The 24,776-nt window shown below is 36.6% G+C and overlaps 1 pseudogene; it reads left to right on the forward strand.

Annotated features, from left to right (window-relative positions):
* The first annotated feature begins 5,380 nt into the window (after positions 1–5,380).
* Positions 5,381–24,776, forward strand: part of LOC123943645 — a 64,921-nt pseudogene continuing 45,525 nt past the window's right edge.

Raw genomic sequence — 24,776 nt, forward strand, 5'->3', positions numbered from 1 at the left:
CATTTCTGTTTCTGGCACACAGACCTATTTGGAGTCTTCAAACCCAGCAGATCCCTGCTGCTCTTCCAGGGGCACCTCCCTGGATCTGCCACTTGTGGGTTCCTGCTCAAGGATCAGTGGTCTGATAGTGCCACAAATCACAGTTTATGGTAACCCAAACTGAGAGCTCACTCCTCTTCTCCATCTCTGTAGCCTGCTTCCCCACTCTAATACCTGCGAGCTGTGCTACACTCAGACACCCCTTATTCTTCTGTGGCCTCGTGGGACCTGACACCATGCTGTCCCCGCCAGGGCTCTACCCCTGCTTAGCCTCTGGAGTGATATCTCTCAGTGGATCAGATTTCTAAAAGTTCTGATTTTGTTCTCCCTTGCTCTGCTGCTTGCCAGGAGCCAGCCCCTCCCCAACTCCTTTTTTTTTTTTTTTAAAGATTTTATCTATTTATTTGACAGAGATCATAACTAGGCAAAGAGGCAGGCAGAGAGAGAGAGGAGGAAGGAGGCTCCCCGCTGAGCAGAGAGCCCGATGTGGGGCTCCATCCCAGGACCCTGAGGTCATGACCTGAGCTGAAGTCCTGAAAGCAGAGGCTTTAACCCACTGAGCCATCCAGGTGCCGCCCCCCCCCCACCATGTTCTATTTTCTGTAGCTTCAGATTCACTTCTCTGCAGGTCCTAACTTAGAAAATGGTCAATTTTCTCTTTCTAGAATTGCTGCTCTTCTCTTCAATCTCCTATTGGACTTGTAGGTGTTTGGAATGGTTTGATTACTATCTAGCTGAACTCCTGCTACCTGATGTCATCTCAGCCTGCTACTCCTCCGCCATCTTTGGTATTTCATGTTTTTAAAGGGTTATCCATGTAATTTTAGAATTTCATCTTTATTTTAATAGTTCCTGTTTGTTTTTAAAGCCCTTCCTCTATCTCCCACTCTATGAGCCACTCTGTAATCCAGTTTCTGTATTTGACTTGAGCTTCTTAATTGGTGCTCTCAATAACTCAGCCCATTCTTTCAATACTCTTACTTTCTCTAATATAAATAAATAGAAGTTTTTTTAATCCAGATCTTTCTACTTTTCTTTGTATTGTTGGTGAATTTTTCTCTACATGATGGTTTCAACTGAAATGTTTTCTGTAAAAGGGTATAATTTGTAGTCAGTATTAAAATTACCTTTTGCTTTCCACTCGACCCTTTATTCATCTCTTAAAATACAACTTATTTCAAATTTCAAGACTTTTTACACTTTTGCTAAACAATGGTAGGAAAGAGCATGTTATTCATATTCTCTTTAGGTCTTGCTCATAATTTTACAGAAAGAATCAAATTATAATTCAAGAAGAAAATGTGACCCAAAGATGATAAGAAAATTATTCTTTTTTAAAAAATATCTATTTATTTATTTTAAAGAAAGCAAGAGAGAGCAAGCAGGGGGGAGGAGCAGAGGGAGAATGACAGACTCTGAACTGAGAGCAGAGCCCAACGTGGGGTTCAACCCCATGACCCTGAGATCATGACCTGAGCCAAAACCAAGAGTCAGACCATCAACTGACTGAGCCACCTAGGTGCCTCTATAAGAAAACTCTTCTGTCATTTTAATAATTATATGATGACATTCTAATATTTGGAGATTGTAAAATATGTGCAATTTTATTGGAAAGTCTGTATGTATTCCTATATGTTTAAAAATGAATCTATGTATACACGATTACCCAGAGAAATATTTTTAAAGATTTCTATTAAATATTATAAATTTCTATAAAAATATATTATAGAAAGTGGCTTATATACTTGTTAGGAAGACCCAATGCTAAGACATGTAACTATGAATATCTCATGTGGAGAATCACATACATCCCTTAAAAGACAGAAATAGGGAAAAGTTGCAGATCAATATAAAGAATATGACACAATGTTGGGTAAAAGCCTATGTATTTGCACCTAGTTGTATAAATATAGCATATATTTAGAAAGATGAATTTTAAGTCATGGTGTTGTGCTTTTGAGTAAACTTGGGATAAAGGAAAGAAATAATCACATTTATCTTAGGGTAAAACATAGGCCTATCTGTGTTGCTTAAATCTATTGCTATAAACATGTTTCTTTTGATATTTGAAAAAAAGATATTAAATACTATAAAGAACTCACAATGATTATGTATTTCACATTGATCTCATTTGTTATGATGTTCCATTCTAAAATCTCAGTGGTATTCTTATTGGGCTGCCTGAGTGGCTCAGTTGGTTAAACATCACACTCTCGATTTTAGCTCAGGTCAAGATCTCAGGGTCATGAGATCAAGCCCTAAGTGGACTCTGCCCTCAGTGTGGAGTCTGCTTAAGATTCTCTCTCCCACTCTCTCTGCCCCTCCCTCTGCTTGCTCTCTCCCTCTCTTTCTCAAATAAATAAATCTTTAATTTTTTTTTTTAAATCTCAATGTTCTTCAAAACCAAGTGTGTTCCTTTCCCACACTGTATGTCTGCTACACATCATTCAGAATGATGAAATAATTTGGGGTTGCAGAAAATACAGTTTTCTAAGCAGAGGACAAAGGAATAATAGAAAATCAGTTTTTATTTCCTTAAATTTCTGACAAGAAGTGACACTTATCACTTTTGTTCATATTTCATGAAAATACATTATTTTTTCACACCTGAGTTAAACACAGTCAGGATGAATAATCATCTTCTGGGGCAGGACTATCGTTATGGATGTTGAAGTGGGTTCTTCTCTCTAGTGCTTCCTTAACCTCTCAAATAAAATGGGCTGCTCCTTGAAGACAGCAAAATGGACAATAGATACACTTCAGCCCCCACCAATATATTTGGTTTCTAATACATACAAAGTAAGACTTAGTAATTAACTTATTAAATGGTCTCACAGTGTGATTCATACTTACTACATAGGTTTATGTGCATAGTATATATGGCACATTATATATTTACCACAAGTACAAGTAGAATTTCCATTTTCCTACAATTTATTTAGCCAATTAATAAAAGGTTCTGCTTTAATGCTTTATAGATATTTTGTTGTTGCTTAAAATATGTTTATTTAGTTCTAAATTATAATCATTGTTATATAGCAAAAGACATCAAAATATACTTTCATTCAGGTAAAATCAGAATGTGGTGCAAACACATCTACCAGTTTTAATCACATCTTGGATATTCTGAAATGTGGACAAAAGAAAGAGATATATTTTACATTGAGTAAAGCATAATCAAATTTATGGATAATTTGTGATATAATTTTATTCCTCTCAATATATTATATGATATGATGAGTTTAAAATATAATGCTTTAAAGTTTCAAAGGGCCATTTTATAACCTATCCTCATACTTATCAAGTATTGAGGCATGAAAAAGTTTCTGAAGTTTTCTACAGTAAAGCAGCAATAATATTGAGGAGCAGAGTAGGCACAGTAAAAACGATCATTAAGATATAGAAATCTAACTCTGTGACCTAGCAATATTTATATGCTATTAGTAAGTTGTTAGTCTGCACAGATAGAAATTTCTATTTATTAATGCCTTAATTCATTTTTTCAAAGATTAGTATGTAAAAATTTTATTGAGGTAAAGGTTAGAATGAAACTTCCTTTTATTTGCTCCTGCTAAATATAGTGATGGCTATAGAAAAGAAATTTTTAGACACCTACTGATACACAAACATGGAGGAATGTATTTAGAACTTACTGTAAATAGGTAACACATGATATAATGGTCCAGGAAAATGTACTATTAAATAAAAAAGCATACATTAAAAAGCATATTATTAAGGTATAAAATAAGGAATAAAACAGTTTATGAACACTTTTCTGGAAGATGATAGAATGAACATTGATAAGTAAGAGATAATCTGTGCTATTTTACATGTTGTGTCAAAGGATGGTGAACTGTCCATGGGGGCATTTCCAGTTTTTCAATATTATGATTTAATCAACTCACATTTATATGGTCAACTGATTTTTGACAGTGCCAGAAATATGAAATGAGGAAAATATCTCTTCAACAAATTGTGTTGGGAAAACTAGATATCTACACCCAAAAGAATGAAATTAGACCCATTATTTCAAAGACACAGAAGTCAACTCAACATGGATTGAAAATTTAAATTTAAGATCGAAATCTCTAAAATTCCTAGAATAAAACTTTGGGTAAAAGTTTAATGACATTGGTCTCCATAATGATTTCAGGGATATAACTTCAAAACTATAGTCAATAAAAACATAAATAAAGAAGTAGAATTACATCAAACTAGCACATTTCTGCACAGCAAAAGAAACAATCAACAGCATGAAAATGCAATCTATGGAAGGCAAGTCTACATCATTTTGATAACTACAAAGAAAAATGAAAGAAAATAAACACACACATAAGAAGAAAAGGACCAGGCTCTCTGCTTTCCCTTCAACAGACAACTGTATCTTCTGGTGAAATACAAGTTGCATCCCTGAGACACAGTAGTGAAGGTTGGAATAAACAAATTTGACCAGATTCAGCAGCTGGTCACTAGGGCTGCTTTTAGCTCTGACAAAGTGGAAATGTTTTTCATCAATCATCCTTCATTGACCTCAACTACATGTTCTACATATTCCAGTGTGATTGCACCCACAGCAAATTCCATGTCATCGTCAAGGATGAAAATGGAAATGGGTCATCAGTGGAAAGCCCATCTATATCTTCCCAGAGTGAGAACTTGGCAATATCAAATGGGGTGATGCTGCTGCTCAGTATGTTGAGGAGTCCAGTGGAGTCTCCACCACTTTGGAGAAGGCTGGGTCTCAGTTGAAGGGTGGGGCCAAGAGAGTCATTATCTCTGCTCCTGCTGATGCCCCCATGTTTGTCATCGGTGTGAACCATGAAAAGTATGACAACTCCCTCAAGATTGTCACAATGCCTCCTGCACCACCAAATGCTTGGTCCCTCTGACCGAGGTTATCCTTAACAACTTCAGCATTGTGGAGGGACTCATGACCACAGTCCATGCCATCACTACCACCCAGAAGACTGTGGACAGCCCCTCTGGAACCATGCAATGATGGTTCAGGATCTGCCCAGAACATCATCCCTGCTTCTACTGACACTGTCAAGGCTATAGGCAAGGTCATCCCTGAGCTGAATGGGAAGTTCACCGCCATGGCCTTCAGTATCCCCATATGCCCACCCCCAAGGTGTCAGTCTTGGATCAACCTGCCACCTGGAGAAAGCTTCCAAATTCACCAAATGATGAAGCAGACATCAGAGGGTCCTCTTAAGGGCATCCTGGGCTAATTGAGGACCAAGTTGTCTCATGCACCTTCAACAATGACACCCACTCTTCCACCCTTGATGCTGGGGCTGCATTGCCCTCAATAACTACTTTGTCAAGCTCATTTCCTGGTATGACAATTAATTTGGCTATAGCACCTGGGTGGTGGACCTTAAGGTCCACATGGCCTCCAAGGAGAGAGACCCCTGGACTACCAGCAACAGTGAGAGCAAGAGAGGAAGGAGAGGAAGAGGAAGAGGAAGAGCTTCTGGGGAGTCCTTGCCCCAACTCATCATTCCCCTTTACACAGTTTCTTGAAGAAGGGGAAGAGCTTGGGTAGACCTACCTTGTCATGTACCATCAACAATGTACACTGTACCCAGCCAAAAAGAAGAAGAAGAAGAAGAAGAAGAGGAGGAGGAGGAGGAGGAGGAGGGGGAGGGGGAGGGGGAGGAGGAGGGGGAGGAGGAGGAGGAGGAGGAGAAGGAGGAAGAGGAGGAGAGAAGTAGAATGAGGAGAAGAAGAGGAAGTGGAGGAATAAGAGGAAGAAGGAAAAGGAGGAGAAGGAGGAAAGGGGTGATATGCATAGCTGTCAAAAGTGAACTCTAATAGCCACACAATTAAAGAATTACAGGACTGAATCATGTCTGGCCTCTAAAAATGCAGATTGTTTCTGAAGTCAACACATTCCACTGTACCTGCACAGAAGTGACCCAGGGATGAATACAAGCTTGTATTTCTGTGGCACTTCATATGTGGAACTTGCCACTCAGATTCCATATAAGTAAAAATTTAGAAAGAAAAGACAGCAGGGATTTAGGAAGGAGTTAAGGGGAGCAGAAAAGACCTGGGGAGTAACCAAATAAGTCCTATTAAGCAGACACTAGTCTTTGGAATTGGATACTCATCAGAGAACAGTATAGGTAGGCCTCTGAGAGGGAAGAAAGTAATGGATTAAGAGAAAATGAAACTGGCTCTGAAAGGAAAACAGCTCTTGAGAGAGAAGGCCGAGCTCTGAGAAAAGACACAACTAAAGGAAGTGGCAGGAATTTGGAGTTGGTCCCAAATCTGCTGCTTTCCATCAGCTTCGAGACTCCATTGTCCATTAGAAAATTACGAGAAACAGAGAAGTAAGGAGCTCACTGAGGCATTTCATTGAGTTCATGAATTGATATTAAAATTTATTAGGTTAAAAATATGAAGAAGGGGTCATTTTAATCCAGCTTGCTTAAAGAGTACCACACAAGCCTAAACAGAAAGCAACCCATTATTTTAAGTTGAGAAAAAAAATCTGTGGATAAGGACTAGTTTATCATTTAACTAAACGTTATTGATCAAATACTATGTTCAGATATTTCTAGTTCTCTTTGTTAACATGTTACCACATACCTTTTGCCTAAATAAGATTATTTACAAAAAACCTAACAAATAAAAAACTGGGGTTAAGCCAATAAACTGCTATGTGCCTCATGCAAGTAAAGTTATTTATATAACTACAATTGGTTAGAGGATAATGAAATAATGCATTAAAATTTGTTAAACACAAAAATTGAAAGCAACTATATCTTATTCTATATAATTCCAAAAATTATAGGTACTTTTGATAAATATGTAACAAAAAGGTGCTTTACAAAATAATAGTGCATGAAAAGAAATAATTTGGGGGCATGTGGGTGACCCAGTTGGTTAAGTGTCTGCTTTCAGCTCAGGTCGTGATCCCGGGGTCCTGGGATTAAGCCTCAGCAAGGAGCCTGCTTCTCCCTCTCCCTGCCCTTACCCCCGTCATGCTCTCTCTCTCTCTCAGCTGAATAAATAAAATCTTTAAAAAGAAAAATAAAGAATTTCAAGGTTTAAGAGTTGTAGAAACAGGAAAAATAAATTTAATAGGTAAGAGAAAATAGAAACTTTTCTTAAAAGCCACAGACTGTGGAATATGGATAATAAAAAGTAGTAGAGTTGTGTTTCCTAATTTCGTTTTTATGAAGTGAAAAAGGACTTTGGAAAGTCAGAAAGATTTCCATGATCATATGAGTTTAGCAACTGTTGAGTTGAACCAAATCAATAGTTTTGGGTATTTTTCAGAGGATTTAATGAACAAACTAGCAGTGTATATGATAAAAAATAGATGATAAAATATGAGAATTCTTTATCCTTATTTATCTACATGTTATGCATAAATTCATTCATTAAACAGCATGCCAGTTAATATCCTTATTATTAGATAACAATTTTTGCTGGAATCACAATTTGAAAAAGACTGCTGTGAAAAGTATGAATCACCACAGATAACAAACATTAATTAATCTTTGCAATCAAACCATGTAGCCATGTACAATGCCCATTTCTTTCTTGAACAAAAATGAGAACTCGAATCCCACCATAAATTGTATTTAAAATAACCAGCTTATGATTTGGCACCTTAAGTGATGCTTAAGTATTTTTTTAAGAGTCAATGCTTTATTTAAAGAAATAGTTTAAATTATAATTCCTTATTTCAATGTACTTGGTCAATGCATAGTTTAAAATGTGTTTCTGAAACTGAACCAAAGAGAAAAAAAATAATCACAACAAAGCAACCACAGGGAGCCTGACAGATCTGTGCTGGCATTTGCAGCTCTCTGAGAGGCACGCCATGGCTGTGCTGTCCATCACTGCCACCAGCGTGGGCCTCCTCTTACCCTCGCTGAGCTGCTAGTATTCACTGAGCTGCTTTGGAAGCCAAGAGAGCTGACCCAGGCTGAGGAGTGACTACACTGTCATGGACAGTGGAGCTCCGGGAGCACCCTTTACCTTGTGGGAAGAGGCAAGAATGATGCTACCTTTGCCCCTTGATTCAAGAGATTAAAGTTCTAAGTGAATCTGGGCTTTCTGAGATCAGCTTTTCAGAAATGACAGAAGCCAAGGACTACTTCTACAGGGCTACTTCTACTACTTCTACTACTACTTCAGAGCAGCAGAAGATCTATGACCTATTCTAGAAGTCCACTGAAGAAGACAGAAGAATTTGGAGTTCCTGAAGGCAGAGAAGTCTTCTGACCCGAGAAGAGCTTCAGTGTCTGGGAGTGGTTCCTAGGACCTGGGAGATTTGCTGCATGAAAGCACACTGATGGTAGTCCATCCAAGAAAAGGAATTTGAATTTTTTTGATAACTGGACAGCTTTACCTTTCCCTTATAAGAGGAGGGAAAAAAAGAATTAAATCACAGAATTGATTAAAATAAAAGAAGGCATTTTTTTTTCTTAGAAAGTCCCTGTACCTTAAATACCCAACTTTTGTAGCAACATGGACGGACGGGACTGGAAGAGATTATGCTGAGCGAAATAAGTCAAGCAGAGAGAGTCAAGTATCATATGGTTTCACTTATTTGTGGAGCATAACAAATAACATGGGGGACATAGGGAGATGGAGAGGAGATGGTTGTTGAGGGAAATTGGAAGGGGAGGTGAACCATGAGAGACTATGGACTCTGAAAAACAATCTGAGGGTTTTGAAGGGGTGGGGGATGGGAGGTTGCGGGAGCCAGGTGGTGGGTATTAAAGAGGGCAAGTATTGCATGGAGCACTGGGTGTTGTGCAAAAAAAATGAATACTGTTACGCTGAAAAAAATAAATAAATTAAATAGGTTGGAAATATTAAAAAAAAAATTTAATCAGCATAATTTTTCACCTTAACAAAATTAAGGAGAAAAAACAATGTCACAAAGATTGGACAAAAATCATCTGGTAAAATTAAAACTTTATTCATAATAAAAGTTTTCAGCAAAGTAGGAGTTGAAAAAAAATCCACAGTCTAAAAACATACATCTTTAAAAACAAACAACAACTAACACTGTATATAATAATGAAATACTAAATATTTCCCCTTTGTGATTGAAAAGAAGGCAAGAGTGCCTAATGTCACTTCTATTAAATATTGTTTTGAGGGGCATTAGCTAGTGCTACAAGGTGAAAATAGAAAACATAGAGATTAGAATGGAAGAATTTTTTAAATTATTAAATTAATTAAATTAAATTTAATAAATTATTTAATTTAAATAATTTAATTTAATAATTTAAATTAAATTAATTAAATTTAATTTAATAAGTTAAATTTAATTTAAATTAAATTAAAACTGTGTTTATCACTGAAGACATTGTTTTTGCATTGAAAATTTTTAAGAAACAAACAAAAAGGAAATCTTTTTTTTTTTTTTTTTTTTTTTTTTTTTTTAATTAGCATTTATTGAGCACTTATTATATATAAGCAAACTGCAATTTAGCTAGCTTTTGATATTCTTTATTTTAAAATTTTCTCCTCATAACAATCCTGTTGTGGAGGTACTGTTATTATCTCCCACTTTTCAGATGTGAAAACTGGGTTTATGGCAATTAAGTAACTTGCTTTCAGCCAGTAAATGACAAATAGAGGACTCATACCAAGATCTCCATTATATCAGAGAACAACAAAAAGGAAATCTTTAAGAAACTTATAAAACCACTACTAGAATTAGAGTAAAGGATATTCATAAGAATGTAGGATAAAATCTAATAGAGATTCACCTAGTAAAAGAGAAATGTATTTTACAGAGTTGCAGCAATCCAAAAGCAGATGAACAGGTGTATAACTTTGTCTTTCATCCAAATGGAGAGAGAAATATTTTAATATTTCATTATTAACCTTGATGTTTATCATAGTTTTGGGGTTTTAGTTTATCAAGTTAAGCAACTCACTTTCTATTCTTATTTTTCTATGAGTGTTTATAATAAAAACTAAATTTTATCAAATGTTTTTTCTAATTCTAGAGAGAAGATGTGATTATATTCCTTTATTTTGCTATATGTTGAATTACCTTTATTAACTTTCTAATGTTAAACCAAACTTAAATTTCTGAAGGAGAAAAATAAACTTGGACATGATACACTATCATTTTTATACATTGATGAATTTGGTTTGATAATACTATGTCTATGATTTTCCATATACACCCAGTGCATCTCTAAGATTGAGATTAAGCTGTAGTTTTCCTGTCTCATGTTGACCTTGTTGGGTTTGGGTGTCAAGTTTATGTCTATTTGAGAATATCTCCACCCCCATTTTCTATTATCTAGAAAAGTTTCTATAGTTTAGAATAATTTCTTATTTTAATTCTGTTAAATTTACTCTAAGAATCCCACTGTACTAGGGCTTTATGACTATTCAATTGACTATTGCGTACTAGTAAATTATTGAATATTAACTGTAATTCAATTGTCAACTGAAGACCTAATCACACATTCATGGAACCCAATGAACCTAGGTAAGACAGAAAAATTATATCCCTAAAAGTGTATAGCAAAACTGCTAAAAAATGTTAAGATACGAAGAAGATTCTCTAAAATATCCAGAAGGAAAAAAAAGAAGAAAAAACCCCCTTCAATTAACTATTGATTATTCAATTTCTTTAATAGTTATACTATTATTCATGTTTTCCATTTCTTATAGTAATTTTTACAATCAGCATTTGTTTCCAATTTAAAAGTTGTGGCATATCTATTTGCACAATACGTATGAATGATATTCAAAATATTTTAGGACTATAAAAACAACAAATATATTTATAAATAAATGACACTGAAATACTCAGTTTTAGTAATATAGTAATTTAGCTCCATAATTCAATAACATTTAATATATATGAACTACTAACTCAGTCATATGTTATTAGTGTAAATTATTGATCAAATCATTCTAATATAATTTAATTTATTTGTTGATTTTTGGAAATATTAGTGACATCTTTTGTTTAATATGGTTCTTATTAATTAATTCATGAGTCTCATTAAAATGATACTCATACTATAATTTGTAGCCTCCACAGTAGGAACTTTTGCTAACATTAGGGACGTAACAGCAATTCCATTTCTTTCTTTTTTCTTTTTTTCCCAGATTATTTATTTATTTATTTGAGAGCAAGTGAGAGAGTAACTGTGAGAGAGAGAGAGAAAGAGAGAGAGCATGAGCAGGGGGGAGGGGCAGAGGGAGAGGGGGGAACCACACTCTCTCTGAAAACTGTAAGAAAATCCTTCCCTGCCTCTTCTTAGCTACTGATGACTTGCTGGCAAACTTTGGCTTTTCTTGGTTTTCAGCTGCACTAACTCTATTCTCTGCCTTTTCTTTGGTATTATCCTTGTGTCTCTGTTTCTTCACATGTGCACACATTGGTGTCCACTCTACTCCAGTGTGACCTCATCTTAACTAATGACATCGGCAACAACCATAAGTGAAGATGTCATTGTATCCTTTTCAGGCAACATAATTCAACCCATAACAGTTACCAAATTAGTTTTTTAGAATGTGTTATGAAATTTAAACCTAATCCCTCAGCTAATTAAGATGTACCATACTATGGTGATCCCAGGGTCTTGGGATCGAGCCCCACATCCGGCTCTCTGCTCACCAGGGAGCCTGCTTCCTCCTCTCTCTCTCTCTGCCTGCCTCTCTGCCTACTTGTGATCTCTGTCTTTCAAATAAATAAATAAAATATTTCAAAAAAAAACAAAAAACAAAAACAGATGTACCATACTATGGTTTACATATAGTTGCATTGACCTCTGGCTTCTACCTTCTACAGCCAAACTGTCACTCTTTTGAAGGTATTTTTGTCTTTTTTCCCTTCTGGATACTTTTAGAGGTTTCTTTTTTTATATCTTATATTTTTGCTGTTTCACTATATGGAGGTAGAACTTTTCTTATCCTTGTCTGCAATTCACTGGTTTTCATTAATATATGATCAGGTGTCTCCACAGATTCTGCTTTGTTCTTTTTCTTTTCCAGAATTCCTGTTAGATATATATCAGATGTTCCAGCACTTTCCTCCATAGTCCTTAGTTCACAATAGTTCCCACTTCTTTGTCCCTCTGTGCTGCATTCTACATAATTAGATCAACCCTCCAGTTGTTTAATTCTCTCTTCAGCATTTTCTGATCTTCATATCTTTAAATACAGGTTTTAAAATTTAAATTTAGTTCATAACTTTATAATTGTGATATTTTCATTTCTTGAAATTGTATTAGATTCTCTTTAAAATCTGATGATTTCCAATGTTTCCAACTTCCTGTTAATAATATTCACAAGTGGGCACCTGGATGGCTCAGTCATTAAGCATCTGCCTTCGGCTCAGGTCATGATTCCAGGGTCCTGGGATCAAGCCCCGAATCCCCTCCCTGCTTTGCAGGAAGCCTGCTTCTCCCTCTCCCAGTTCCCCTGCTAGTGTTCCTACTCTCACTGTATCTCTGTCAAATAAATAAATAAAATCTTTTAAAAAATTCACAAGCATATATTTTATTTAAATATAGTGACCATGATTATATTATGGTTATTTGATTATTTCTAAAATACCTAAAATATTTTGCTGGTTTATTAGTCCTATCTATTGTTTGACGCTTACCACAGTGCTTTGTTAAGAATGTTTATTGAACTTTTTGCTTCCCTTGTAACAAGTTGTGGAAATTCACCTAGGTACACAATAGCAAATTCATTTAGTATACACATGCATGCCTTCAGTGTAGAACTACAGGATCACCTCTTTAGAAAACTTTAGATTACATTTGTGGCTTGCGGTCTTTAAATGCCCAGGTAATGGCAATGTCGATGCTAATCGTTCTGAGGGGTGAATATGGGTTACAATTTCATATCACTTTCCCTCTGATTTTCTTAGCTCCCAGACAACTTTCCTTGCAGTCATTTGGAGTATGGTTGTATGGCAAGTTCGCTGTCAGATCACCCTTGATGGGAATGTGTGCTCCTTTATACTTCCTATGTAAGCACCTTTGGTTTGTTGTTTTTAATTTGGGAACTCAAGTTATTGATTTCTAGGTTCTGAAACGTTCTCGGGTTAAAGGAGTTTAATACTCTCCTTGCTTCCTAGACCCCTGCTTTACATTAAATACTGGCACAATTATGTCTTCCTTTTTAAAGATTTTACTTATTTATTTATTTGGGAGAAAGCGAGCAAGCAAGAGAGCATACCGGGGGGAGGGAGAGTGGTAGAGAGAGGGGAGAAGGAGGGAGCCCTACATGGGGCTTGCTTTTAGGACCCCCGAGATCATGGCTCAAGCTGAAGGCAGGCCCTTAATTGACTGAGTCAGGCACCCCTATTTCTTCCTATCTTAACTATAATTTGATGTTGTAAAAAGCTGCTAAAAATATATGTAATCCAGAGCGCCTGGGTGGCTCAGTGGGTTAATCTGCTGCCTTCGGCTCAGGTCGTGATCCCAGAGTCCTGGGATCGAGTCCCGCATCGGGCTCTCTGCTCAAGCAGGGAGCCTGCTTCCTCCTCTCTCTCTCTCTGCCTGCCTCTTTGCCTACTAGTGCTCTCTGTCATATTAAGAAAAAAAGAAAAAAAAATACATGTAATCCAATATTTTAGCTCTTTTCAGAAAAAAACATTAGTCCAAATACTATTTCAGTCTTATTACTAAACATAGGATTCTTGTTTATTTTATTTTTTATTAGATAACTAACAATTTTATCTGAAACAAAGGAGTAAATGCATGTGTACCAAGCCATAAACAGTCATTTACATGAGGCCTTTTTAATAATTAACCTTAACAAGACACAAAACATAACAAGGCAGTAGCTAGATCATACATTTTAATTATTTATAACATTTTGTAATAAATAATTTACATTAAACATACTGAAAGAATGTTTTAAGGAAAATTGGTAAAATTTATATATAGAGTCGGCAACAAAGCTAAAATAAAAAATACTCTGACCTTTTATTTATATATTTCTTCTAACTGTACATTATAAAGAATATTTTATCTATATTAATCATCATTAAATTGTGAAGAGCATTAGTATTTCTAGAGAATGAAAGATGTTTAAATAGGAAAGCACTGAGATGTGGAAGAGAGAAACTTAAAGTAGTTGTCCCTTTGGAATATTTTTAATACCATCGGCATTAAACACTCACTATATAAATAGGATTGTGAAAAGTTTCTGTGAATGCAACCAATCAGTCATTCACCTATTCCAAACACATTTTTCAGACATTCTTTAAGCATATTTTTCAGGAAGTTTTCTCTCATCAACCCCTATGTCTCTCTCTGTGTCATTCTTTTTTGGTGTTCTTATTTTCTTCATTTTTTTTTTTTAAGATTTCGCTTATTTATTTAGAGAGAACATACAAATGTGGGAAGGGACAGAGGGAGAGCATTTCAAACGGACTCTGTGCTGATTATGGAGATGAAGAGTCAGACATTGACTGATTTAGCCGTCTAGGAGCCCTGTTGTTCCTTTTTTTTTTTTTTTTTTTTTTTCCATAAAAAGCAATCAACAGCCAATAATAACTATTATTGCTTTACTTTTATTATAGTCCAGAAATTTAGTAAGCATTTCATTACATTATTTCATTTAAAACCCAACAGAGGTCTGAGAGTTAGTCTCTTATTAATGCATTTGAAGGTGAGGGAAATGAGTTAAAGAACTAGTCCAATGTCACACAGTTAATGAACTGCAGGTATTAACTGAGTCTTGTCTGACTTCAAAGACAGATGCTCTGCTGCCTCCAAAGTAATAGATGTGTGGTACCTTTAAAGAGAATTAAAAAGTAAAAAATGAATTTAACAGCATCACACTAGTTAGTTCTCCCTCCTATACACATACATATTCACAGAGATTTGTTTTTCACAACTGTCATCCAATTGGAGCCACCAACCAGTGAACAGTGATTCCATTTTAAGTGACATCATCTGCAGAGAAATGTACTGCAGAAGCCAGAAAGTAGTTTAAAAGGAATTTCAATCTCTACTCACACCTGCCAAAAACATTGTTGGGACTCTTCAGTCATAATACTGCTAAATAGTTCCAATATTCTCTTTTCTCTTCTTCCCAAATTCTCTCAGGCACTTCTCAGAGTGTTTCTCCCTTCTTCTCCTTTATTATACAGATTAATTTCACTTGGCATTTCCTTGTGAACTTCCTCCCATCTCCATGGTCTTTACTTTCTCTTTTGTTCTCAAATTCTGAACTAGAATACTTAGCATTAGGCTGTTAGAGAAGGTCTACCTTCTAGAAAGTGAGAGAGGCTAGAAATACAGGCACATCATGTGTGTGTGTGTGTGTGTGTGTGTGTGTGTGTGTATGATATAAAACAGAATTTGGGTGTGCTAACGCCTAAAATAGAAAAATAAAATCTAGGGTAAAAAGATGAGGAAAAACATGAGCTTCCAGTTGCTGTGGCTATTTTGCTTATTTTATAAGGAAGGCTTATGAATAAACGGAGTAACGGAATCTAAACTACAATTACTTCTCTGCAGAAAGGTGACTGTGGCAAGGGGAAATATGCTCTTTAAGGTATTCTCTTCCACTAAAGTCCTGCAGTAGCCTTCCCTCATGTTTAATGAGGTAAGCAGTTCCAGGATATGTAAAGTTCTTTCATAGATATTAAAATGAATATTTTTATTTTACAATACAGCCACTTCAGAAAATACTTGATGGCATTGTGTATAAAGTTAAACATTTACTCACCAAAACCCAGCAGCATCTCTCCCAGTTTTTTTAATTAAAAAAGAAAGGAAAACCATTATCACACTAAACATATTTGTAAATGTTTATAACACCTTTATGAATAGTGGCCCCAAGCTAAAAACAATCTAAATGTTCAACAAATGATGAACAGATAAATCTTGATACTTGATACTTCACACATGAGACTACTACTCAGTCATTAAAAGGAATTAGCTACTGATACATACAGTGATATGGATGAATCTCAAAAGTACTATGTTAAATGAAACAAGTCACTTAGTCACAGAAAATAAATAGCTATATGATTCCATTGAATGACATTCTATGGAATGTCTAGAATGTCTAGAAAATTCAAAATTATGGAGACATAAATTAGATCTGTGTTTCCCAGGGGCTGGGGTTAGGAAGGAGATCGAAGACACGGGGGCCCAAGGGAACTCTGGAATCATGGGAATATTATATATTTTGATAATAGTGGTGGTGACCTGGTTTACATTTGTTAAAAAATAAAAATAAAAATGAATATTTTACGTTGTCACATATATTAAATGTGTGTATTAATGTATGTGTTCAAACTATTTAAAATATTTTTGCATATTATTTCTAGATGTATTTTTTTTATAATTTTTTTATTTGTTTATTTACAGCATAACAGTGTTCATTGTTTTGGCATCACACCCAGTGCTCCATGCAGTACGTGCCCTCCCTATTACCCACCACCTGGTTTCTCAACCTCCCACCCCCCCACCCCTTCAAAACCCTCTGGTTGCTTTTCAGAGTCCATAGTCTCTCATGGTTCATCTCCCCTTCCAGTTTCCCTCAATTCGCTCTCCTCTCCATCTCCCCATGTCCTCCATGTTCTTTGTTATGCTCCACAAATAAGTGAGACCATATGATAGTTGACTCTCTCTGCTTGACTTATTTCGCTCAGCATAATCTCTTCCAGTCCCGTCCATGTTGCTACAAAAGCTGGGTATTCATCCTTTCTGAGGCATAATACTCCATTGTGTATAAGTACCACATCTTCCTTATCCATTCATCCGTTGAAGGGCATCTTGGTTCTTTCCACAGTGTGGCGACCATAGCCATTGCTGCAATAAACATTGGGGTACAGATGGCCCTTCTTTTCACTACATCTCTATCTTTGGGGTAAATACCCAGCAGTGCAATTGCAGGGTCATAGGGAATCCTTAATTTCTTCAGGAATCTCCACACTGTTCTCCAAAGTGGCTGCACTAACTTGCATTCCCACAAACAGTGTAAGAGGGTTCCCCTTTCTCCACATCCTCTCCAACACACGTTGTTTCCTGTCTTGCTAATTTTGGCCATTCTAACTGGTGTCAGGTGGTATCTCAATGTTGTTTTAATTTCAATCTCCCTGATGGCTAGTGATGATGACATTTTTTCATGTGTCTAATAGCCATTTGTATGTCTTCGTTGGAGAAGTGTCTGTTCATATCTTCTGCCCATTTTTTGATATGATTATCTGTTTTGTGTGTGTTGAATTTGAGAAGTTCTTTATAGATCCTGGATATCAACCTTTTGTCTGTACTGTCATTTGCAAATATCTCCTCCCATTCCGTGGGTTGCCTTTTTGTTTTGTTGACTGTTTCCTTTGCTGTGCAGAAGCTTTTGATCTTGATGAAGTCCCAAAAGTTCATTTTGGCTTTTGTTTCCTTGGCCTTTGGAGACATATCTTGCAAGAAGTTGCTGTGGCTGATATCGAAGAGGTTACTGCCTATGTTCTCCTCTAGGATTCTGATGGATTCCTGTCTCACATTGAGGTCTTTTATCCATTTCGAGTTTATCTTTGTGTACGGTCTAGATATATTTTAACACACTTAGGAGAATAACTGTCAACAACCCTAAAGTTTTCCAAATTCTATACTCTTCCCTGGAATTAACAGTTTAGGAAGCTACACTAGTTTTCTGGTCACTTGGGTTTCATTTAACATATTGTTACCTTAATGCCCTATTGCTGTGAAACTCTTTTCTTACATATATTTTTACAATGAAGAGCCCCAGTCCACTCTGTGATGCCTGAGTGGAAGTGTGCTGTCACCACACAGGGCTACTGGGGCTTGTCACTAATGAGTGAAATTGTAGCCATGATGTAGGAATTGAGGACAGTGGAAGGCCATGTCTTCTTTGCCAGACTCACTTGAAGTAGAGCAAATGGGAGTCATTTCAGTAACAAGGAGCTGGGACATGGGAGAATTGGGTGAGGAGTAGAACCAGGTTCAATGACTCAAATGTCACAGACTTGCTGCGACTCAAATGTCACAGATTTGCTCTTCTTAACCAGATTTCATGGATTTTATTGGATAAATCAAATTGTTTCTCAAGGTGTTGTAAGCACATAGGATAATTCCCAGAGACTTTATATGGCTATTATTATTGTTTAATATAATTTTCACATACACAAAAAAATGGCTGTTTGCTAGGGAAAGGACTTACTGAACTCCTCCCGCTGAACAAGGAGCCTGATGTAGGACTCAATCCCAGGACCCTGGGATCATGACCTGAGCTGAAGGCAGTGGCTTAACCAACTGAGCCATCCAGGTGTCCCCAGGGCAAACTTTTACTAATATTCAGAGACTTCAGAGTTTCATAATTAGTCTTGTTCATATAGTATGAGGGAATAATTATGGGAATGATTCTAACTAGTTGGCACATATATAAGCTGAAACAGTACTTCTCAACTCTGGTGCCACATGATCACTACAGGGGGAGGGTTTTAAAACACTGATGAACACGACTTATCCTAAGATATTCTAATTAAACTCTTCTGGATAGGACCTGAATATCAGTAATTTAAAAATAATTCCTGGGATGATCCAAACTGGAGCCAGATTTGAGAATTGCAGAATTAGACATTTTAGAGGGGACTTGTGGATTGGATTCATAGTTGAATCATATGTGACTTTTATGTTTTCCTCCAACATTGAAAATTGAGAAAACAACCTTTCTGAGGGAATCTGTATATTGAGGAGTTATCTCTTCTTTACACCATTATATATAAATAAATAATGAAAATAACTCAGAGCATAAAGTTTTTAATTGCTTTTATTTGATAAAAGCATGACTTGCACAAAATAAAATTTTCTTTTCTCAGTCTTCTATATATATAGTCATCTACGCAAATATGCTATTATTTATAAACCTATTCAGGGATTATGTTTATTACAGCAAGTGACATGTTGGTAGAACTTAGTAAATTTCATGTCTGCAACAATATGGCACTCAGATATCATTTGTTTTGTTTTGTTTCGTTTTTGCATTCTTTTTTTTGTTTGTTTATTTTCAGCATAACAGTATTCATTGTTTTTGAACCACACACAGTGCTCCATGCAATACGTGCCCTCCCTATTACCCACCACCTGGTACTCAAACCTCCCACCCCCCGCCCCTTCAAAACCCTCAGGTGGTTTTTCAGAGTCCATAGTCTCTCATGGTTCATCTCCCCTTCCAATTTCTCTCAACTCCCTTCTCCTCTCCATCTCCCCATGTCCTCCATGTTTTTTCTTATGCTCCACAGATAAGTGAAACCATATGATAATTGACCCTCTCTGCTTGACTTATTTCGCTCAGCATAATCACTTCCAGTCCCATCCATGTTGCTATAAAAGTTGGGTATTCATCCTTTCTGATGGAGGCATAATACTCCATCGTGTATATGGACCACATCTTCCTTATTCATTCGTCCGTTGAAGTGCATCTTGGTTCTTTCCACAGTTTGGCAACCGTGGACATTGCTGCTATAAACATTGGGGTACAGATGGCTCTTCTTTTCACTACATCTGTATCTTTGGGGTAAATACTCAGCAGTGCAATTGCAGGGTCATAGGGAAGCTCCATTTTTAATTTCTTGAGGAATCTCCACACTGTTCTCCAAAGTGGCTGCACTAACTTGCATTCCCACCAACAGTGTAAGAGGGTTCCCCTTTCTCCACATCCTCTCCAACACACGTTGTTTCCTGTCTTGCTAATTTTGGCCACTCTAACTGGTGAAAGGTGATATCTCAATGTGGTTTTAATTTGAATCTCCCTGACCGCTAATGATGATAAGCATTTTTTCATGTGTCTAATAGCCATTTGTATGTCTTCATTGGAGAAGTGTCTGTTCATATCTTCTGCCCATTTTTTGGATACGATTATCTGTTTTGTGTGTGTTGAGTTTGAGGAGTTCTTTTTTTTTTTTTTTTAGACTTTATTTATTTGACAGAGATCACAAGTAGGCAGAGAGGCAGGCAGAGAGAGAGGAAGGGAAGCAGGCTCCCCGCTGAGCAGAGAGCCCGATGCAGGGCTTGATCCTAGGACCCTGAGATCATGACCTGAGCCGAAGGCAGAGGCTTTAGAGTTTGAGGAGTTCTTTATAAATCCTGGATATCAACCTTTGTCTGTACTGTCATTTGCAAATATCTCCTCCCATTCCGTGGGTTGCCTCTTTGTTTTGTTGACTGTTTCCTTTGCTGTGCAGAAGCTTTTAATCTTGATGAAGTCCCAAAAGTTCATTTTGGCTTTTGTTTCCTTTGCCTTTGGAGACATATCTTGAAAGAAGTTACTGTGGCTGATATAGAAGAGGTTACTGCCTATGTTCTTCTCTAGGATTCTGATGGATTACTGTCTCATGTTGAGGTCTTTTATCCATTTTGAGTTTATCCTTGTGTACAGTGTAAGAGAATGGTCGAGTTTCATTCTTCTACATATCGCTGTCCAGTTTTCCCAGCACCATTTATTGAAGAGACTGTTTCTTTTCCATTGTATATATTTTCCTGTTTTGTCGAAGATTATTTCACCATAGAGTTGAGGGTCCACATATGGGCTCTTCACTCTGTTCCACTGGTCTATGTGTCTGTTTTTATGCCAGTACCATGCTGTCTTGGTGATCACAGCTTTATAGTAAAGCTTGAAATCAGGTAACGTGATGCCACCAGTTTTGTTTTGTTTTTCAACATTTCCTTAGCAATTCGGGGTCTCTTCTGATTCCATACAAATTTTAGGATTATTTGCTCCAGCTCTTTGAAAAATACCGGTGGAATTTTGATTGGAATGGCATTAAAAGTATAGATTGCTCTAGGCAGTATAGACATTTTCACAATGTTTATTCTTCCAATCCAAGAGCATGGAATGGTCTTCCATCTTTTTGTGTCTTCTTCAATTTCTTTCATGAGTGTTCTGTAGTTCCTCGAGTACAGATCCTTTACCTCTTTGGTTAGGTTTATTCCCAGGTATCTTATGGTTCTTGGTGCTATAGTAAATGGAATCGATTCTCTAATTTCCCTTTCTGTATTTTCATTGTTAGTGTATAAGAACACCACTGATTTCTGTACATTGACTTTGTATCCTGCCATGTTACTGAATTGCTGAATGAGTTCTAGACGTTTGGGGGTGGAGTCTTTGGGGTTTTCCATATAAAGAATCATGTCACCTGCGAAGAGAGAGAGTTTGACTTCTTCTTTGCCACTTTGGATGCCTTTTATTTCTCTCTGTTGTCTGATTGTCATTACTAGGACTTCAAATACTATGTTGAACAAGAGTGGTGAGAGTGGGCATCCTTGTCGTGTTCCTGATCTCAACGGGAAGGCTGCAAGCTTTTTCCCATTGAGGATGATATTTGCTGTGGGTCTTTCATAGATAGATTTTATGAAGTTCAGGAATGTTCCCTCTATCCCTAGACTTTGAAGCGTTTTAATCAGGAATGAATGCTGGATTTTGTCAAATGCTTTTTCTGCATCAATTGAGAGTACCATGTGGTTCTTCTCTCTTCTCTTATTGATTTGTTCTATCACATTGATTGATTTGTGAATGTTGAACCATCCTTGTAACACAGGGATGAATCCCACCTGGTCATGGTGGATAATCTTTTTAATGTGCTGCTGGATCCTGTTTTCTAAGATCTTGTTGAGAATCTTAGCATCCATATTCATCAGTGATATTGGTCTGAAATTCTCCTTTTTTTCAGGGTCTTTGCCTGGTTGGGGATCAAGGTAATGCTGGCTTCATAAAAAGAGTCTGGAAATTTTCCTTCTGCTTCAATTTTTTGGAACAGCTTCAGGAGAATTGGTGTTATTTCTTCTTTGAAGGTTTGGTAGAATTCCCCAGGGAATCCGTCAGGTCCTGGGCTCTTGTTTTTTGGGAGGTTTTTGATCACTGCTTCAATCTCGTTACTAGATATCGGTCTATTCAGGTTGTCAGTTTCTTCCTGGTTCAATTTTGGGAGTTTACAGTTTTCCAGGAATGCATCCATTTCATCTAGGTTGCTTAGCTTATTGGCATATAACTGTTGGTAATAATTTCTGATGATTGTTTCTCTTTCGTTGGTGTTAGTTGTGATCTCTCCCTTTTCATTCATAATTTTATTAATTTGGGCTTTCTCTCTTTTCTTTTGGATTAGTGTGGCCAATGGTTTATCAATCTTATTGATTCTTTCAAAAAACCAGCTTCTAGTTTCATTGATACGTTCTACTGTATCTCTGGTTTCTACCTCATTGATCTCTGCTCTAATCTTGATTATTTCCCTTCTTGCATGTGGAGTTGGTTTGATTTGTTGTTGATTCTCCAGTTCTTTAAGGTGTAGAGACAGCTGGTGTATTCTGGATTTTTCTTTTTTTTGAGGGAGGCTTGGATGGCTATGAATTTTCCCCTTAGAACCACATTTACTGTATCCCATAGGTTTTGGACCGAAGTGTCTTCATTCTCATTGGTTTCCATGAATTGTTTAAGTTCATCTTTGATCTCTTGGTTGATCCAAGCATTCTTAAGCAAGGTGTTCTTTAGCTTCCAGGTGTTTGAATTTCTTCTGAATTTTTTCTTGTGATTGAGCTCCAGTTTCAAAGCATTATGGTCTGAGAATATGCAGGGAATAATGTCAATCTTTTGGTATCGGTTGAGTCCTGCTTTGTGACCCAGTATGTGGTCTATTCTGGAGAAGGTTCCATGTGCACTTGAGAAGAATGAGTATTCTGTTGTTTTAGGGTGGAATGTTCTGTATATGTCTATGAGGTCCGTCTGGTCAAATGTTTCATTCAATGTTCTTATTTCTTTATGGATTTTCTGCTTCAACTATCTGTCTATTACTGAGAGAGGCATATTAAGATCTCTTACTATTAATGTATTCATATCAATATGACTCTTTATCTTGATTAATAGTTTTCTTATGTAATTTGCTGCTCCCATATTGGGGGCATATATATTTACAATTTTTAGATCTTCTTGGTGGATAGTCCCTTTAAGAATTATGTAGTGTCCTTCTGTATCTCTGACTACAGTCTTTAGCTTAAAATCTAATTTATCTGATATAAGAATCACTACCCTGGCCTTCTTTTGAGGCCCATTGGCATGAAAGATGCTTCTCCATCCCTTCACTTTCAGTCTGGGTGTATCCTTAGGTTCAAAATGGGTCTCTTGTAGACAACATATGGATGGGTCCTGTCGTTTTATCCAATCTGCAACCCTGTGTCATTTTATGGGTGCATTTAGGCCATTCACATTGAGAGTGATTACGGATAGATATGTTTTGATTGACTTCATGTTACCTTTGAAGTCTTTCTGTCTGTAGATTGTCTCTATATTTCTGTTCAATGATATTCTTAGGATTTTTTCTCTTTTATAGGACCCCCCTTAGTATTTCCTACAGTGTCAGCTTTGTGGTTGCATAGTCTTTTAAGCCTTGCCAGTCTTGGAAACTCTTTATCTCTCCATCCATTTTGAATGTCAGTCTTGCTGGATAGAGTATTCTTGGCTGCATGTTCTTCTCATTTAGTACTCTGAATATATTTTGCCAGCCCTTCTTGCCTTGCCAGGTCTCTGTGGACAGGTCTGACGTTATTCTAATGGGCTTTCCTCTGAATGTAAGGAGCTTCTTTGTCCTAGCTGCTTTTAAGGGGGTCTGTCTTGAATGATAATTTTTCATTTTAACTATAAGGTGTTGCGAGGTCTTTCAAGAATCTAAAATCTAGGGGGAAAACCTCTCTGCCTCTTGTACTTGAACATTTTTTCCATTCATGAGATTGGGAAAATTTTCATAGTCAACTTGTTCCACTATATCTTCTAGACTTTTTTCATTTTCCTCCCCTTCAGGGATTCTAATAATTCTGACTTTGGAATGTTTCATGGCATCATTTATTTCCCTGATTCTGTTTTCATGGCTTCTGAGTTGTTTGTTCCAGGCTTCCTCCTGATCCTTTCTCTCTATCTCTTTGTCCTCCAGATCACTTGTTCTATCTTCTGCCTCAGTTACCCTAGCTTTTAGAGAATTTAGATTAGATTAGAATTCATTGAGAGCATTTTGAACATCATCCCTTGTGGCTTTCAGTTCTGCCCTAACATTGTGAACATCATTCCTGGTGGCTTTCAGTTCTATCAGTTCCTTTTGGTCATCCATGGCTTTCTCCAACCTAGCTATTGCCTGGATAATTGTTAGTCTGAATTCCTTTTCTGACATATTGTCTATGTTGATAGCCATTAGCTCTGTTGCAGAAGGTCCATCCTCTGTATTTTTCTTCTGTTGGGCATTCCTCCTCCTAGTCATTTTGGTAAGAGATGACTGAACAGATGCAGCTGGATGTATCAATTGTGGTGCAGTCAAGGTGCACCCTGGAACGCTTCTGTGCAATCAGGATTCCCCACCCAAATGAGAGAAAAAATAAAAGAAAAACAAATAGAGTAGAAGGAAAAAAAAAAAAAAGAAAAGAAAGGAGAGAGAGACAGAAAAAAAAAAGGGAAAATAAAAGAGAATCCTCAGTCCAAATGGGCCCCAAGGTAAGATTTATGAAGTATACAAACAAAAAAAGACAAACAAAAGTATATGACAAGAGAAAAAAATATATATATATATAAAAGCAAAAAAAAGGAAGAACCTCATCAGAAAGAACCCTAAGTATAAGTTTTATATACTATCAGGACAAACACAAATACACAGAAACACTGGTGGAAGGAAAAGATAGGAGAGTGGTTATAAATTCTCAGTGTGGGTGAGGAAGTTTATTTTGATTCTTCCTGCATGTATGTTGATGTTTTTGTTAAGGGACTCAACT

This window comes from Meles meles, chromosome 6 (assembly GCF_922984935.1).
Source record: "Meles meles chromosome 6, mMelMel3.1 paternal haplotype, whole genome shotgun sequence".
Taxonomy (NCBI): Eukaryota; Metazoa; Chordata; class Mammalia; order Carnivora; family Mustelidae; genus Meles; species Meles meles.